The following is a 17,048-nucleotide window of genomic DNA, read 5'->3' on the forward strand; positions in this document are numbered from 1 at the left end:
GATTGAGTTTGAAGAATTTTTTAAGGAATAATATAAATATTGGACAATCCATATGTGCAAAGCTCTTACAGAAAGTGCTCAACAGGGATGCTGGTCCATGTTAACTCCAGTGCACAGGGATGCTGGCGAATGTTAACTCCAGTTGTGTCAAGTTGGCTGGTAGTGGATCTCTACTCCGAATAGCTCGTTCCATCTCATCCCACAGACTATAATTGCTGCCAAAGGTGATTCTAAAATGTATTGACTCAGGGGTGTGAATATTTACAGTAAGAGTCAAAAGTTTGGACACACCTACTCATTCAAGGGTTTTTCTTTATTTTTACTAAATTCTACATTATGGAATAATCAACAACTATGAAATAACACATATGGAATCATGTCATAACCAAAAAAGTGTTAAACAAATCAAAATACATTTTAGATTTTAGATTACTCAAAGTAGCCATCCAGCCTGGAGGTGTGTTGGGTCATTGAAAAACAAATGATACTCCCACTAAGCGCAAACCAGATGGGATGGCGTATTGCTGCAGAATGCTGTGATAGCCATGCTGGTTAAGTGTGCCTTGAATTCTAAATAAATCACTGACAGTATCACCAGCAAAGCACCCCCACACCATCACACATCCTCCTCCATGCTTCACGGTGGGAACCACATATGCAGAGATCTCTGTGAAGTAATTTTTTGGGGATGGAGCATGAATATCTCTGAGTCTTCCTTTCCTGTGGCGGTCCTCATGAGAGCCAGTTTCATCATAGCGCTTGATGGTTTTTGCGACTGCACTTACATTGAGCTCAAATACATTGAGAAGGAAAGAAATTCCACAAATTAACTTTTAACAAGACACATCTGTTAATTGAAATGCATTCCAGGTGACTACCTAATGAAGCTGGTTGAGAGAATGCCAAGAGTGTGCAAAGCTGTCAAGGCAAAGGGTGGCTACTTAAAAGAATCTCAAATATAAAATATATTTTGATTTGTTTAACACTTTTTTGGTTACTACATTATTCAGTGTGTGTTATTTCATAGTGTTGATGTCTTCACTATTATTCTACAATTTAAAAAAAGTACAAATAAAGAAAATAAAGAGTACTTTCTGAAGGCACTATATACAGTTGATGTCGGAAGTTTATGTATACCTTAGCCAAATACATTTAAACTCAGTTTTTCACAATTCCTGACATTTAATCCTAGTAAAAATTCACTGTCTTAGGTCAGTTAGGATCACCACTTTATTTTAAGAATGTGAAATGTCAGAATAATAGTAGAGAGAATTATATTTTTCCGCTATTATTTCTTCCATCACATTCCCAGTGGGTCAGAAGTTTACATACATTCAATTAGTATTTGTTAGCATTGCCTTTAAATTGTTTAACTTGGGTCAAACGTTTCGGGTAGCCTTCCAGAAGCTTCCCACAATAAGTTTGGTGAATTTTGGCCCATTCCTCCTGACAGAGCTGGTGTAAATGAGTCGGGTTTGTAGGCCTCCTTGCTCGCACACGCTTTTTCAGTTCTGCCCACAAATGTTCTATAGGAATGAGGTCAGGGCTTTGTGATGGCCACTCCAATACCTTGACTTTGTTCTCCTTAAGCCATTTTTCCACAACTTTGGAAGTATGCTTGGGGTCATTGTCCATTTGGAAGACCCATTTGCGACCAAGCTTTAACTTCCTGACTGATGTCTTGAGATATGGCTTCAATATATCCACATAATGTTCCTTCCTCATGATGCCATCTATTTTGTGAAGTGCACCAGTCCCTCCTGCAGCAAAGAACCCCCAGAACATGATGCTGCCACCCCCGTGCTTCATGGTTGGGATGGTGTTCTTCGGCTTGCAAGCCTCCCCCTTTTTCATCCAAACATAGCGATGGTCATTATGGCCAAACAGTTCTATTTTTGTTTCATCAGACAAGAGGACATTTCTCCAAAAAGTACGATCTTTGTCCCCATGTGCAGTTGCAAACCGTAGTCTGGCTTTTTTATGGCGGTTTTGGAGCAGTTGCTTCTTCCTTGCAGAGCGGCCATTCTAGTAATATCGTACTCGTTTATAGTACTATATAGTACTCGTTTTACTGTGGATATAGGTACTTTTGTACCTGTTTCCTCCAGCATCTTCACAGGGTCCTTTGCTGTTGTTCTGGGATTGATTTGCACTTATCGCACCAAAGTACGTTCATCTCTAGGAGACAGAACGCGTCTCCTTCCTGAGCGGTATGACGTCTGCATGGTCCCATGGTGTTTATACTTGCATACTATTGGTTGTACAGATGAACGTGGTACCTTCAGGCGTTTGGAAATTATTCCCAATGATGATCCAGACTTGTGGAGGTCTACAATTTTTTTCTGAGGTCTTGGCTGATTTCTTTAGATTTTCCCATGATATCAAGCAAAGAGGCACTGAGTTTGAAGGTAGGCCTTGAAATACATCCACAGGTACACCTCCAATTGACTCAAATCATGTAAATTAGCCTATCAGAAGCTTCTAAAGCCATGACATCATTTTCGGGAATTTTCCAAGCTGTTTAAAGGCACAGTCAACTTAGTGTATTTAAACTTCTGACCCATTGGAATTGTAATACAGTGAATTATAAGTGAAATAATCTTTCTGTAAACAATTGTTGGAAAAATTACTTGTGTCATGCACAAAGTAAATGTCCTAACCGACTTGCCAAAACTATAGTTTGTTAACAAGAAATTTGTGGAGTGTTTGAAAAACGAGTTTTAATGTTTCCAACCTAAGTGTATGTAAACTTCTGACTTCAACTCTATACTGTTTTCTCCTAATAAACCTACAGTACTACTGTACATACCAGTTTTCTTCCAAATATAATTATATACAGTCTTTAGACACCACATATTAATATACTGGATTCTGACACATGCTCACTGTAATATATCTGATCTGGATTCTGACACATGCTCACTGTAATATATCTGATCTGGATTCTGACACATGCTCACTGTAATATATATAATCTGGATTCTGACACATGCTCACTGTAATATATCTGATCTGGATTCTGACACATGCTCACTGTAATATATCTGATCTGGATTCTGACACATGCTCACTGTAATATATCTAATCTGGATTCTGACACATGCTCACTGTAATATATCTAATCTGGATTCTGACACATGCTCACTGTAATATATCTAATCTGGATTCTGACACATGCTCACTGTAATATATCTAATCTGGATTCTGACACATGCTCACTGTAATATATCTAATCTGGATTCTGACACATGCTCACTGTAATATATCTAATCTGGATTCTGACACATGCTCACTGTAATATATCTAATCTGGATTCTGACACATGCTCACTGTAATATATCTAATTTCGATTCTTAATTGTACTCGTTCTGTCATTTCTTGATTTCTTGAATCCGTGTTTACATTTTTGATATTTTTTTGTATTGTATTTGCAAGATATTATACTGCACTGTTGGAGCTAGTAACATAAGCATTTTGCTGCACCTGCTATAACACATGCAAATCTGTGTACGCAACCAATAACCGTTCAATTGATTATGATTTGCGAGCAGCTCCGATTGAGTATTTCCATATTTAGTTGTAAGAGTTGTATCTGTACTGTACTGATATTTAATGCAGTGTTGTCCTTCGAAACACTGGATAATGCATATAAAATAGTCACACTGGACTCTGGGCTGTAACAGTATAGCTTTTGTGGTGTCTATACCTGCGTTGGAATATAATGTAAAATCCTTCCTATCATCCCAACTAAAGGGTTCATCTTTCAGAGTGAGACAGTATTCAGCCTTCATTTATTGGGGGATATCAACATAGTCTTCAGGTTGGTCTGTATGCATACTCTCAGCCTGGTTGTCACAGCTGAGCAACCTTTTGCGCCAAATCTTCATTGGGTGGTACGTGTTCCTCCAGCCCCCCTTAATAGCAGAGTGGTACAATTGAAGTTTGTCAAGCCTCAGTGGTAGGACATTATAACATGCTTTCAACAGACGTAGCAAGTCAAGCAAAGCTTCCAGGGTTGTCATTTCCTTAAAATGGGAGTGCTCTCAGCTTCAGTTGGCCGGGAGTGTTATTCTGTCTTTCCATTTGAAACCATTGACGCTGCATTGTGTTGCTACACTCCATTCTGGAGTATTTTGGGAGATTGTTTCATCTGAGGCTGTATTTGTAGCCCTTGAGGAAGATTGGTTGAAAGTAATTGCTGCTGGCAGATACTTTTTCTGGAATAAGAACCTCGACTTTCATCTTTGTTTTCCTTAATAGTTCTTACCTGTACTATTCTCTTATCTCTGGGAGTTAAGACGAGGTCAGTAGGGTATAATGCAACTCTGCAAGCGATCTGTAAGAATCAATAGTTTCCATGACATTTCAGACGTTTAGACCATTACCGAGAAAAGTTGTTTATGTTGAATAACAATAAATCACTTTTCACCTCTGGGAGAAGGACTAAAAGTAAATAGAAAGGGTCAGCTTCTCTCTCAGATCTACATGAAGATGTTTTCTACCCCCTTTTGCCCTCAGAACAGCCTCAGTTCATCGGGCCACGGACTCTACAAGGTGTTGAAAGTGCTCAACAGGGATGCTGGTCCATGTTAACTCCAGTTGTGTCAAGTTGGCTGGCAGTGGATCTCTACTCCGAATAGCTCGTTCCATCTCATACCACAGATTATCAATTGGATTGAGATCTGGTGACTGGGCAGGCCCCTGCAGTAAGCTGAATTCACAGTCATGTTCATGGAACCATTCCTGGACAATCCTAGCCTTGTGGCATGGAGCTTTATCCTGCTGAAAAAATCTATTCACAGATAGATACACTGCTGCCATGAAGGGATGCACCTGGTTGGCAATGATGGTCAGATATTCTGTGGGATTCAAATGTTGCTCCACTTTTGTGAGTGATAAAAACAACCCCCACAACATGACACCATCATGACACCATCACACCACCACCAGCAATGTTGACACGTGGCATGATGGATGCATGTGGTTTTCTCCATACCTTAGTCCTCCCGTCAGCTTGAAACAGCCGGAATCAGGATTCATCAGAGCAGGCAATGTTTTTCCAATTCTCCAGTGTCCAGTGTTTTTTGTTCCTTACCCCACTGCAACCACAGTTTATTGTTTCTTGCTGAAAGAAGTGGAAGTCTGTAAGGTCGTCGGCTGCCATACCACATTCATGTCAAGGTACAACGAGTTGTTCATTCTTGTATAGGTCTTTGGGCACTAATGTTGTTATGGAATGTCAGTTGACTAACTGGAGCCCGTCTGTAGCTCTGCACAATTCGTGTCAGACTCCTCCGTCCTCTTTCATCAATGACCCATTTTCGACAACTGGCCTGCAGGTGGCTGGATGTCCTTTTGGTGGTGGACCATTCTTGATACACCCGGGAAACTCTTGAGTGTGAAAAACCCAGCAGCTTTGCAGTTCTTGACCTACTCAAACCGGTGCTCCTGGCACCTACTACCATACCCCGTTCAAAGGCACTTAAAAATGTTGTCTTGCCCATTCACCCTCTGAATGGCACACATACACAATTCATGTCTCAAGGCTTAAACATCTGTTAACCTGTTTCCCCCCTTCATCTACACTGACTGGAAAGAGTTGTGTATATCTACAATGCTGTAAACGAAATTGGAAATGGTTCCTTATGCAGGACAGCAAACAAAAAAACATAAATATGCGGCAGTAGCTCAGAGAAGAGAGGAATAGCGAGACAGACAGACAGACAGACAGACAGACAGACAGACAGACAGACAGACAGAATTTATCTTAGTTACTATATGATTCCCATTCAGACATAGATTCCCAGTGCTTTGAGTGCTGATACCTGCATCTGATCAAATATATTGTGCTATTTGTTGCAATACGGCAATATGTGTGTCTGCAGTATATTTGTGTATTTGTGACATGCACTAGCAATGGATGAGACTTCAACCACAACAAAGAAGTCTCTCGAGATGACTGGATAAGTATTAGTATGGGAGGTAATCTAATGCACTGATACACAGAAGGACACTACGCCCTTCAAAACATCTGTAACAGGACCCAGTGGACAGGATTAGACAAATACAAAAGAGCAGTATACCTGACTGGGGATCAGGTCGGAGTTTTACTGCTCAGACTCTTGTGTTTAGTATGGCTGGACTGTATAGGGGAAGGCTCGTAGGAGAATGTGGTCTGAATGAGGATGGAATTCCTGGCTGGCTACCATCCCTATTAACTACGGAGAAGTTATTTTTCTATTCTTAATTAAATCAAGTATGATCAGGCTACATTTGATGTTTGTACAGCTCAAGGTGTGTTCAAGCGTGCGGGTATTATCAAAACGGTAACACCCAGTGTCATAACATGTTATGTGGCTGCATGTCCTTTGGGTGGTGGACCATTCTTGATACACCCGGGAAACTCGTGAGTGTGAAAAACCCAGCAGCTTTGCAGTTCTTGACATACTCAAACCGGTGCTCCTGGCACCTACTACCATACCCCGTTCAAAGGCACTTAAAAATGTTGTCTTGCCCATTCACCCTCTGAATGGCACACTTGCCCATTCACCCTCTGAATGGCACCCTCTGAATGGCACACAGGCTTGAACACAGTCATAACATGTCATAATATGTCATAACACTGTTATAACCCATATATTTACACCTGTTGTGACATATTGTGTTATTTAATGGCTGGTTATGGCACCTACATAAGAGTGTCAAAACCCACATTTATTCAAATCATTTTTTCCCTGCCAAGAACTTTCCTTTGAAAGTTTGTTTCTTAAATCCTTTGTTGTTGTTGTTGTTGTAATGAATTCTTTACAGTCATGCTTTTTACATCATATTTTAAATAACTTTTAGAAAATACACTTTGACACTGTCATGAAGCATTATGACCATCGTAATCATAAGCCAGATAGGCTTGTCATGTTATATAACATAAACATACTGTTGACACGTAGGCTATGGTGTAATGGAATGTTTTGCCCTGTGTGGTAGGTTTTGTACGCAATATATGTCAAAACAGGTCAAAATATATGTGTCATGACAGTGTTATGACCATATTATAACAGGTTATGACACGTTACGTCAGCTGTTATAACATATTATGACAGGGTTATGACCGTGTCATAATGTCTTATGACGCTGGGTGTCAAGTAAAGGGTTACCAAACACACAAACAAAACAAACAACAACAATCTCCAGCTGACACTTTGGACATTGTTTTCCAGGAAATCCTGCCAACGACCAAATGGTAATGCTATACAGTCTCTGACGCTACAGTCAGCATGTGACAAATGACCAAAAAAAGGTTGTCTCCTATTTTTTTGGACCTTGTTCTGTTTATGCTTATTCTCCTCCTCAACTTGACATTAGCGCAGGGAGAGATGATCAATGATTGCATTTTTTTTAAACTTCTCCTGTCCTCCTGTTTTCTTTCCGCCACAAGGTACCTAGCTACAGTACTATCTCCTCCAGCAGACACTGACTGCCTATCTGACTGGGCTCCATCCAGACAGGACCAACTGGGCAGAAAATGTAACAGCAGCATCAGTATTTGCCACAATCAACTTGTTCTTATTAAATATTTATGTATCCGTCCTCAAGCTGCCTCGTGATAAAGACCTCACTAGATGGTCTCTGCGGTGCCCGGTTGAAATTAACATACTGTAGTGTGCAGCACGTCTTCTCTCTGGCTGTTTCAGAACTTTGTGACACAAAGCGTGATGCAAACATAGCAACAAAGAATCTGGCAGCATTATCGCCACAAGTTATTCTAAAGAAGAACAAGAGAAAACGGATGTGCAAGAACCCCCAGACAGTTTCAGCTCAGTCTTTCTCCACAGTCGGCGCCCCGTGCCTTTCCATTTTAAATCCCTTCCCACGTCCCAGTAAGAACATTAATTGAGACTAGATTTCAGGAGGATAAAGGTGCCACGTCTGCATGGATGAGACTAAATGAGTTCTGAATATGAAGAGGGGACTAAGTAGGATTCACACATAAATAATGAACACAGTTGAATCTCAGAGTGCTGTAAAATGTAGCCCTCACACATGAATTATGCATATGGTTTGGTGCTTGGCAGATCCATTTGAGATTTTATGTACTGGTGTTTTTGACAGTGAAAAGCTTAACATCTGCATTCTGTTTGTCTAGTAAGAATTCAATATTACATTTCCCTATTGATGGAGAAGAATGAAATAGTATAACTTGCTTTTCACGTTGTTTGAACGTTGCATTGGTAACACTCTTAGAAAAAAAGGTGCTACCTAGAACCAAAAAGGGTTCTTTGGCTATCTCCATAGGAGATCCCTTTGAAGAACCCCTTTTGGTTCCAAGTAGAACCCCTTTGGGTTCCATCTTTCCACAGAGGGTTCTACATATAACCTAAAAGAGTTCTACCTGGAACCAAAAAAACGGTTCTCCTATGGGACAGCCGCAGAACCCTTTGGGAACCCTTTTTCTATTGAGTGTAGCTCTGCAAACATTTCCCTCAACTATGATAGAAGGACACAGCAATGTGTCCCAGTCAATGTCTTTATGTGTCCCAGCAGTTGAAATAAGCACCATATGAAGACCATGAGGCCCTCCTCGCCTCCTCGTTGCAGGGGTGTTTTGATCATGGCCTCTAGCAAATCACCTGTTAGTACTGGGATCAATTGTCTGTGTCAACCCATTTCACAGACAAGTGCTTCTGTCTGGGGGAGGAGTCAGTGACACAAACAGCTGTGATTTACATAGACAATGGGGTGAGCTTTAAGGATCACTATGGGTCACTCACCTAGTATCCTAGCCATTTAAAAGCTTTTATCAGAGACAAGCCTGCCATAGTCTAGGCACTTGTTGGATTTTGTTCAATAATCTTTCCTTCATCTCCTGTTGATAAATGATCAATACAAGACTTAATCAGTGTGTACCGAACAGTGTGTTACACTTATGTGTTACACCTTTCTACGGTTGAGCTGAAACTCCTATTAGACTCATCTAAAGCCACTGTCTGAGTCCAACTGAAAAGAAGCAGATACTGTCATCACTAAAGGATGCAGAAAATAAACAGAGACTGCCCTTTAAATTGCGTTCCGCTAATTACTAAGGAATCCGTTGACAGTGACTAATAGTCGTCACTGGCCTTACTAATGAGAGGCCAACGTTTGGTTTATTGGGACAGGGAGAGATTCAGCACATTCAGTGTCATTATCAGAATCATGTCCGGTCTGGAAGCCTGAGGAGAATCTGTGATAGATGACCTCATTGAGGGCCAGCTCTCATTCCTCAGCCATTTTGTTTGGATTCAATTTGGTTGGGGGCTGAAAATAGATAACGCTCTGGTTAGGTGCTCGCTGTTTGCATGCATTTCACAGGGTGTCAGCGAACCAGATGCTGAAAAGAATATGTAGAAATGCAATCTAAAAGAGGGGGCAGGAAATGAAAAGGCGTTGAAAACCTCATCACACCCATCGATCTACTCTCATTGCATTTGAGGTTTGCAGAAAAATGCCTGGATTATGTTCGACAGTATAGTTTTCAAAGACAAAGGTCTGGATCCTGCTGTTGAAATCCTGACCTATACAGTCAACTTCCAAAATGTTGTCTGGCAAGAAATACCAAAATATATATATATTATACTTAAACAAAATCATACTTAAACAAAATGTTTTAATGTTAAATATTGCATTCAGTAACTGGTGGAACTAAACTCTGTTATTGTGAAAAAGTTTGTTAGCATATTTTTTTTCTTCATTTAATTCCATAAAAATTAAATATGCAATATCTCTCACCCTAAAAGGCCCCCGATTTCATCTATGTTGTTTCCCATGCCCTGTACCATTTGACAGACAGTCACCTATGTCTCAACATTATGTTTTCCCCCACTAATGAACAGCTCTGTCCCTAAAATGCTGGTGCATCTAAAACGGTAACCATGACACGGGGTGGGAATGGAATGTAAATTAGCAAAACAGTCAACTCAGAGAAGATGGTACATTATTTATGCAGGGTCTACAAGATGTTATTGGTTCTGTGTCTTCCAGTGTAAACCACAGTCCATCCACCAGGAGAAGGTCTGTGCTGATAGTTAAACATATGGCATCCCATACCTGATCTCTATTGAAAAAAATGACTGCAAATAAATGTGTTACCTATAAGTATCATAAACTTCCAAAAGTCCATGATAGTCTCCTACCATTTAAAGACCAATGATGCTGGCGCCTCAGCAGAAAACCACTTATGGTAGGAGCTCCCATTAAAACTAGAGTTTAATATCAAAATGTGTGGGTGGACAGAGAAGATGTATGGAGGGGCTCTTTATGACATCTAATAACATTTTTATAGTCAAATCCTCCTCAGCTGTCTGGCAGAGACACAACCTGCACTAGAAAAACGACCCACAATTTGAAAGATGACACTTTCCGATGAATTATGCCATGTGCCGTTCTTAGTATCATTCTGCATTCTTCAAAGATTGTGTTTGACAATACCCCCGTCATAGTCCACAAACCATCAAGAACTGAGCAAGAAATGCCACTAGGAAAGCTTTTTAATTACCATTACTAATAATACAGGTATGAAAATTGAAAATGTACATTAAACACTGTCAGACCACATAACAGTCAGAGTTATTCATAACAGTATATGTCATTTTTATTTCCTCATGAAGTTACAGCCTTTGGACATCCAACACAGATAAATAATTCAACATATTCAAATCGACTAAATACCTAATATCAGACCGACAAACCCCTTCAGAATAAAATCCATGTTGGAAGTCTTTTTGAGGAGTTCACAACAGACCAGCTTGAGATTGCGTTAATGAAAACATACTACATCTTGCCACAGTAGCATGTCTAGCTTTCTGCAGAAGTTAGTTATATAGTCTCTGCTACCTCTCAGAGAGTTCACTGCCCCTTGCTAAGCTCCTGTGTCTCAGCTCTATGTGCACAGGATATGAATAATGTGACGTTGGAGCTGAGTCTTGGCTGGTTGGCATCTTTTTCCCCCGTGCTTGCAAAAACGCTGAGCTCAGACTTTGGACCCTGATCCTCAGTGTGAACAAATTGGAGAGGATCCGACCTGGTCCCTGTACTGAGGATCCTGCTGAACACTGCCAATATAAACTGTCTATGAGACAATTACTCGTTTCCAGGAAGCACTCCCACTGAGACGCTCAGCAGATCACCAAAAGGGTGACATTTCTAAGCCCATGTTCTTCCTTTTGTGAGAGACTTAGGAAATCGATAGATGAAAATTGTTTTGATTTGAACAACACGGGCAAAATGTCAGCAACAATTAGCTGAGTCAGTGGCTGGCAGGCAGGGAAATGGCCTGCTGTTCAATGGCCTTTAGCTGGGTTCTGGCTTGTCTGTTATTCTGTTTCTATAGATCAGAAAGCAGAAACCAAGATATTTATAAAAAAACAACTAAATAAAACCCTCAGACAGGTGCAGGGAAATGTGTTGTTTTATAGGGTCAGCCATAGTAGTACAGCACCCCTGGAGTAAATTAGGGTTAAGTGCCTTTCACCTTGTCGGCTCTGGAATCAAACCAGAAACTTTTCTGTTACTGACCCATTACTCTAACTGCTAGGCTACCTGTCACCCAAATGATGTGTATACAGTACACGGAGGTCTGCACAAAGTCATAGTTTAATGTTTTACTGTTGTTGGCTGAATTTGACAAGTGGATTGTTCATAATTCCATGAAAAAGTCCATGTAACTGTATACGTAGCACTGCCTAAGCGGTGAAGAAATCAAATAGGTTCATATGAAAACACATTCTTCAGCATCAGCTTCACATAGGGCTCTTACTCAAATGTATCTACAATTGTGCGGCACATGTCATACATTCTCCAGTACATAATGTCACGTTTTCCACTCTAGGTAGAACTCAGTGTGGGTGGAGTCATTTTCTCTTTCAGACTCCAAGTGATGCATGTAGTCAATTCTGTGATCTCATTGTGGCTGAATGATAGCATGGAAACACATTAAAAGAAATTAACAGGTGTGCTATGGCCAGTAAAGTAAAGAGTGAGGAGGACAGCTCAGCTTGATGCAAAAGATAACAGAAAGGGCAGCCAGCAGTTTGGTGGAGTGGTTTGCTTAAATATGTAAAATCCTCCTGCTGTGCTGCATACTGTACAGTATCATGGCGGTGGAATACAGTAGTTTATCCCTGTTCAACAACAACAAACTACATCAGACTTCAATAAAACACAAGCTGGCTAATAATTTTTTCTTCAACTTGGATGGCACATATATTTATTTACTGTATATACGGGTGAGGGATATTGTGTCATTGCATTACAGTTGTCAGTGCAACTGCAGTTTCTCCCATAGGGTATAAAGTAACACATTCAAAGTTATCTCCCAATGCAGAAAAGCACTAGAACATGTGTGTATATTAATGTTCATTGTAACTTTGTGACAATCTCTCATTAACTTCTTATGGCTGGGGGGCAGTATTGAGTAGCTTGGATGAATAAGGTGTCCAGAATAAACTGCCTGCTACTCAGGCCCAGAAGCTAAGATATGCATATTATTATTCATATTGGATAGAAAACACTCTGAAGTTTCTAAAACTGTTTGAACGATGTCTGTGAGTATAACAGAACTCATATGGCAGGCAAGAACCTGAGAAAGAATCCAACCATGAAGTGGGAAATCTGAGGTTTGTAGGTTTTCAAGTCTTTGCCTATCCAATATACTGTGTAAAATTTGTTCCGATTGCACTTCCTACGGCTTCCACTAGATGTCTTTAGAACCATGCTTCTACTGTGAAGGGGGGATAATAAGAGCTGTTTGAGTCAGGTGCTAAGTCAGGCGTGGGCCCGTGAGAGTGAGCTCTGTTCCTTTTCATTTCTAAAGACAAAGGAATTGTCCGGTTGGAATATTATTGAAGATTTATGTTAAAAACATCCTAAAGATTGATTCTATACATTGTTTGACATGTTTCTATGAACTGTAATATAACTTTTTTGACTTTTTGTCTGGACTAAGTGCCTGCGCCTCTTGAATTTGGATTTATGAACTAAACGCGCAAACAAAAAGGAGGTATTTGGACCTAAATTATGGACTTTATCGAACAAAACAAACATGTATTGTGGCACTGGGATTCCTGGGAGTGCACTCCGATGAAGATCATCAAAGGTAAGTGAATATTTATAATGCTATTTCTGACTTCTGTTGACTCCACAACATGGCGGGTATCTGTATGGCTTGTTTTGATGCCTGAGCGCTGTACTCAGATTATTGCATGGTGTGCTTTTTCCGTAAAGCCTTTTTGAAATCTGACACAGCGGTTGCATTAAGGAGAATTCTATCTTTAATTCCATGTATAACACTTGTATTTTCATCAACATTTATGATGAGTATTTCTGTAAATTGATGTGGCTCTCTGCAAAATCACCGGATGTTTGGGAAGCAAAACATTACTGAACATAACACGACAATGTAAACTGAGATTTTGGATATAAATATGAACTTTATCGAACAAAACATACATGTATTGTGTAACATGAAGTCCTATGAGTGTCATCTGATGAAGATCATCAAAGGTTAGTGATTACTTTTATCTCTATTTCTGCTTTTTGTGACTCCTCTCTTTGGCTGGAAAAATGGCTGTGTTTTTCTGTGACTTGGTGCTGACCTAACATAATCGCATGGTATGCTTTCGTCGTAAAGCATTTTTGAAATCGGACACTGTGATGGGATTAACAACAAGTTTATCTTTAAAATGGTGTATAATACTTGTATGTTTGAGGAATTTTAATTATGATATTTCTGTTGTTTGAATTTGGCACCCTGCACTTTCACTGGATGTTGTCAAATCGATCCCGTTAACGGGATTTCAGCCATAAAAAGTTTTAACAGTATTCAACAGGTAAAAACAATAACATGTAAAATGTCATACATAATCTATACTTGATAACAGTATTAAGTTCCCTACATGCACGGCATTGAGACATCTGTCCTTTTTACATCATTGGGGTACAGGAGTTAGAGCTCAGAGCAGCATACAGTAGAGAACAGTTGCCAGTTTCAGCACCATAGACAGTACAATGCACATTTTTAGAACTGTGAACCATTTTCAGCACCATGGATAGCACAATGCACATTATTAGAACTGTGAACCATTTTCAGCACCATGGACAGCACAATGCACATTATTAGAAATGTGAACCATTTTCAGCACCATGGACAGCACAATGGGCAGTATTAGTACTGTGAACCATTTTCAGCATCATGGACAGCATCATGTACATTATTATCACTTTGAACCATTTTCAGCACCATGGACAGTACCATGTACATTATTGTAACTGTGAACCATTTTCAGCACACTGGACAGCACTATGGGCAGTATTTGAACTGTGAACCATTTTCAGCACCATGGACAGCACAATGGGCAGTATTAGTACTGTGAACCATTTTCAGCATCATGTACATTATTATCACTTTGAACCATTTTCAGCACCATGGACAGTACCATGTACATTATTGTAACTGTGAACCATTTTCAGCACACTGGACAGCACTATGGGCAGTATTTGAACTGTGAACCATTTTCAGCACCATGGACAGCACAATGGGCAGCATTAGAACTGTGCACCATTTTCAGCACCATGGACAGCACCATGTACATTATTATAACTGTGAACCATTTTCAGCACCATGGACAGCACAATGGGCAGTATTAGAACTGTGTATCATTTTCAGCATCATGGACAGCACCATGCACATTATTATAACCCGGGAACCATTTTCAGCACCATGGGCACCATCCTAACTAATACTGAGGGGAAAATGTCTTCCTTCAAATGATTGATTATCAAAAACTGATAGGACATTAACCATCAGCCACCAATCCTTACTACTCCCTCAGAATCTGATGATTAGACCTAATTTATTTGAAATAGGAGAATTTAGAACCCCCCCATGCAAGGACAAGAGTTTGAGCATTTTATCCGTGTGCATACAGAGACCTACAGTGCCTACTTTTCCAAATTAGACACTGAGACTCATTATGAAATAAGAAAGCTAACTGTGAGGTAAGGAATACAGCCAGAGAGGACAGGCTTTTAAAATTCCCTTTGCACTGTCCTGAGGATTCTTTCAATATTAACAATTCTGCTAGGTGGAGGTTGAGCTATGAGGACATGAGTCCAGAACCCAGCCTCAATACAACAGCCCTCCGCCATTCTAAGAGTGATGAACCTGCATGACCAGTACAAACTGAGCAGTACACAGTTGGGTAATACTGTAGAGCTCCCTTAGACATGACTGTAAAGCATTTGCACTTTGAAGCCCCAGGGTTCTCTCTAGCTGGGCTGGAAAGGTTAATGAACCCCACTACGCCTTGCTGTATCAATGTCATATTACTGGGGACTGTGGCCCCAATTGATCGGTGGTCCCTAATCACATTTCACTAATAGCAGGTTCAGCCCCATGGCAGAGCCGCAGAGTGAAACAGAGAAACAGACTCGCTGGTGCCTCGCTAATTTGGAAAATCTAGTGTTTCACTACTCCAACGTTCCCTCTCTGCTCTGTGAGACTGGGAGAGCATCCACATTAGCTGAGTAAACTGGTTAAAATATGCTCAAATCATGTAATGATGTATTGTGAGCCATTACGTTTGCTGTTTGGTTTTCAAGTAATGATGCTAAAATGACTGAAATAAAAAGCTGTGATGGAATTGTGGAATAACAAACATGTGTGTGTTTGTATTCATGTGTGTGGATAAATATTTTGATTCTTATACTTACTTACAAGCCCTTAACCAACAACGCAGTTTTAAGAACACTTATTTTTCATAAAACTGCATTGTTGGTTAAGGGCTTGTAAGTAAGCATTTCACTGTTGTATTCGGCACATGTGACAAATAAAATGTGATTTTATTTGATTTGATGTTGCCTGGTGGGTAGACTGTATGGCTTTACTGGATAACATCGGCTCGATGGTTGTGCTTAGGTATGACACAAAGCAACATGTTTATCTCCTTGGCTACAGTGCAGGGCCCCAGAACACCCATCTGTGAGAGAGCGCATAGAATCATGGAGATTTCACCTGCTCAAATCTAAGCCTTTTATGACTCAGACAAGGAATATCCAGTCATTTCTCTCAGTTTAGAATGTCCGTGAAAGCAGAGATCTGTGCAACAGCTTGGAGATTCAAGATTAGAGATAATCTTTGTTGTGTACTTTCATGATTGAAAGGGAGCAGTTAATGGCCTGCCATTGTGCAATTCAAAGTTATTTTCTAAATAAAAATGCTTGATGTCCTATGAATTCCAATTGGCTACGAGAACACAAATGAATGTGAGTTATGTGGAAATGTTCCCACACAGGTATCCACATAGACTATGCTTGCCCTGCCAACTATATATGTTATATGTCTCTATAAAACAGGCTATCAAGAGTATTCCTTTAAAAAGTTAAATGCATGGAGAATATGATCATATGAAGAGTGACGTCAGACGGCATCTTTATATATTCATCATCTGTCCCTGACTGCCGCAACGGAATTCTTGAGAACTTTGAGAAAGCAGCCAAACATGAGCTGAACATCGCAGATCCCGTGAAGGCGAGGCTGAGGCTTCGCACGGATTAGAGTCAATGGCAGATTACACCGTGCATTTGGAAGAGATGCAGATGTATGGATTTCGGCAGGTTCCAAAGTCACTCATCATTATCCAACGAACGGCATATTTTACCCATACCAACGGATTGAGGAAAACGAAGAATGTGATTGAGGATAACGACTCCGTGGGGGTTTAAGTGTTTCGACAAAATATGATGCAATTAGTTAATATTACAGATGCAATCATCCTACCACTCAAACTAGATGAAGTCATTTAGGCGGGATCATTCTACTTTTCCAAGAAAATGGCTGAAATCAATTTATTCCAAAGTTATCCAACAATTGTTAAATTGAAAACGATGCAAATTGTGCACAGGTAATTTCTTGGAGGAACATTTACCTGCTTTTCTGTCGTATTGGGATGTTGGCAGAGGCAGAGTCCGGTTCCACAGGGAGACACCGCAGTCCAGGCGCAGCACAGAAGAAAAAC

The 17,048-nt window shown here is 40.2% G+C and overlaps 1 long non-coding RNA gene across 1 annotated transcript in view; it reads right to left on the reverse strand.

The window, feature by feature from the left end:
* The window catches only part of LOC129830389 (uncharacterized), a 57,548-nt gene extending 40,500 nt beyond the window's left edge, over nucleotides 1–17,048 (reverse strand). Inside the window, exon 1 of the long non-coding RNA XR_008755515.1 lies at nucleotides 16,959–17,048. This is a non-coding gene — a long non-coding RNA (uncharacterized LOC129830389). The remainder of the gene's footprint in view (nucleotides 1–16,958) is intronic.

This window comes from Salvelinus fontinalis, chromosome 2, assembly GCF_029448725.1.
Source record: "Salvelinus fontinalis isolate EN_2023a chromosome 2, ASM2944872v1, whole genome shotgun sequence".
Lineage (NCBI taxonomy): Eukaryota > Metazoa > Chordata > Actinopteri > Salmoniformes > Salmonidae > Salvelinus > Salvelinus fontinalis.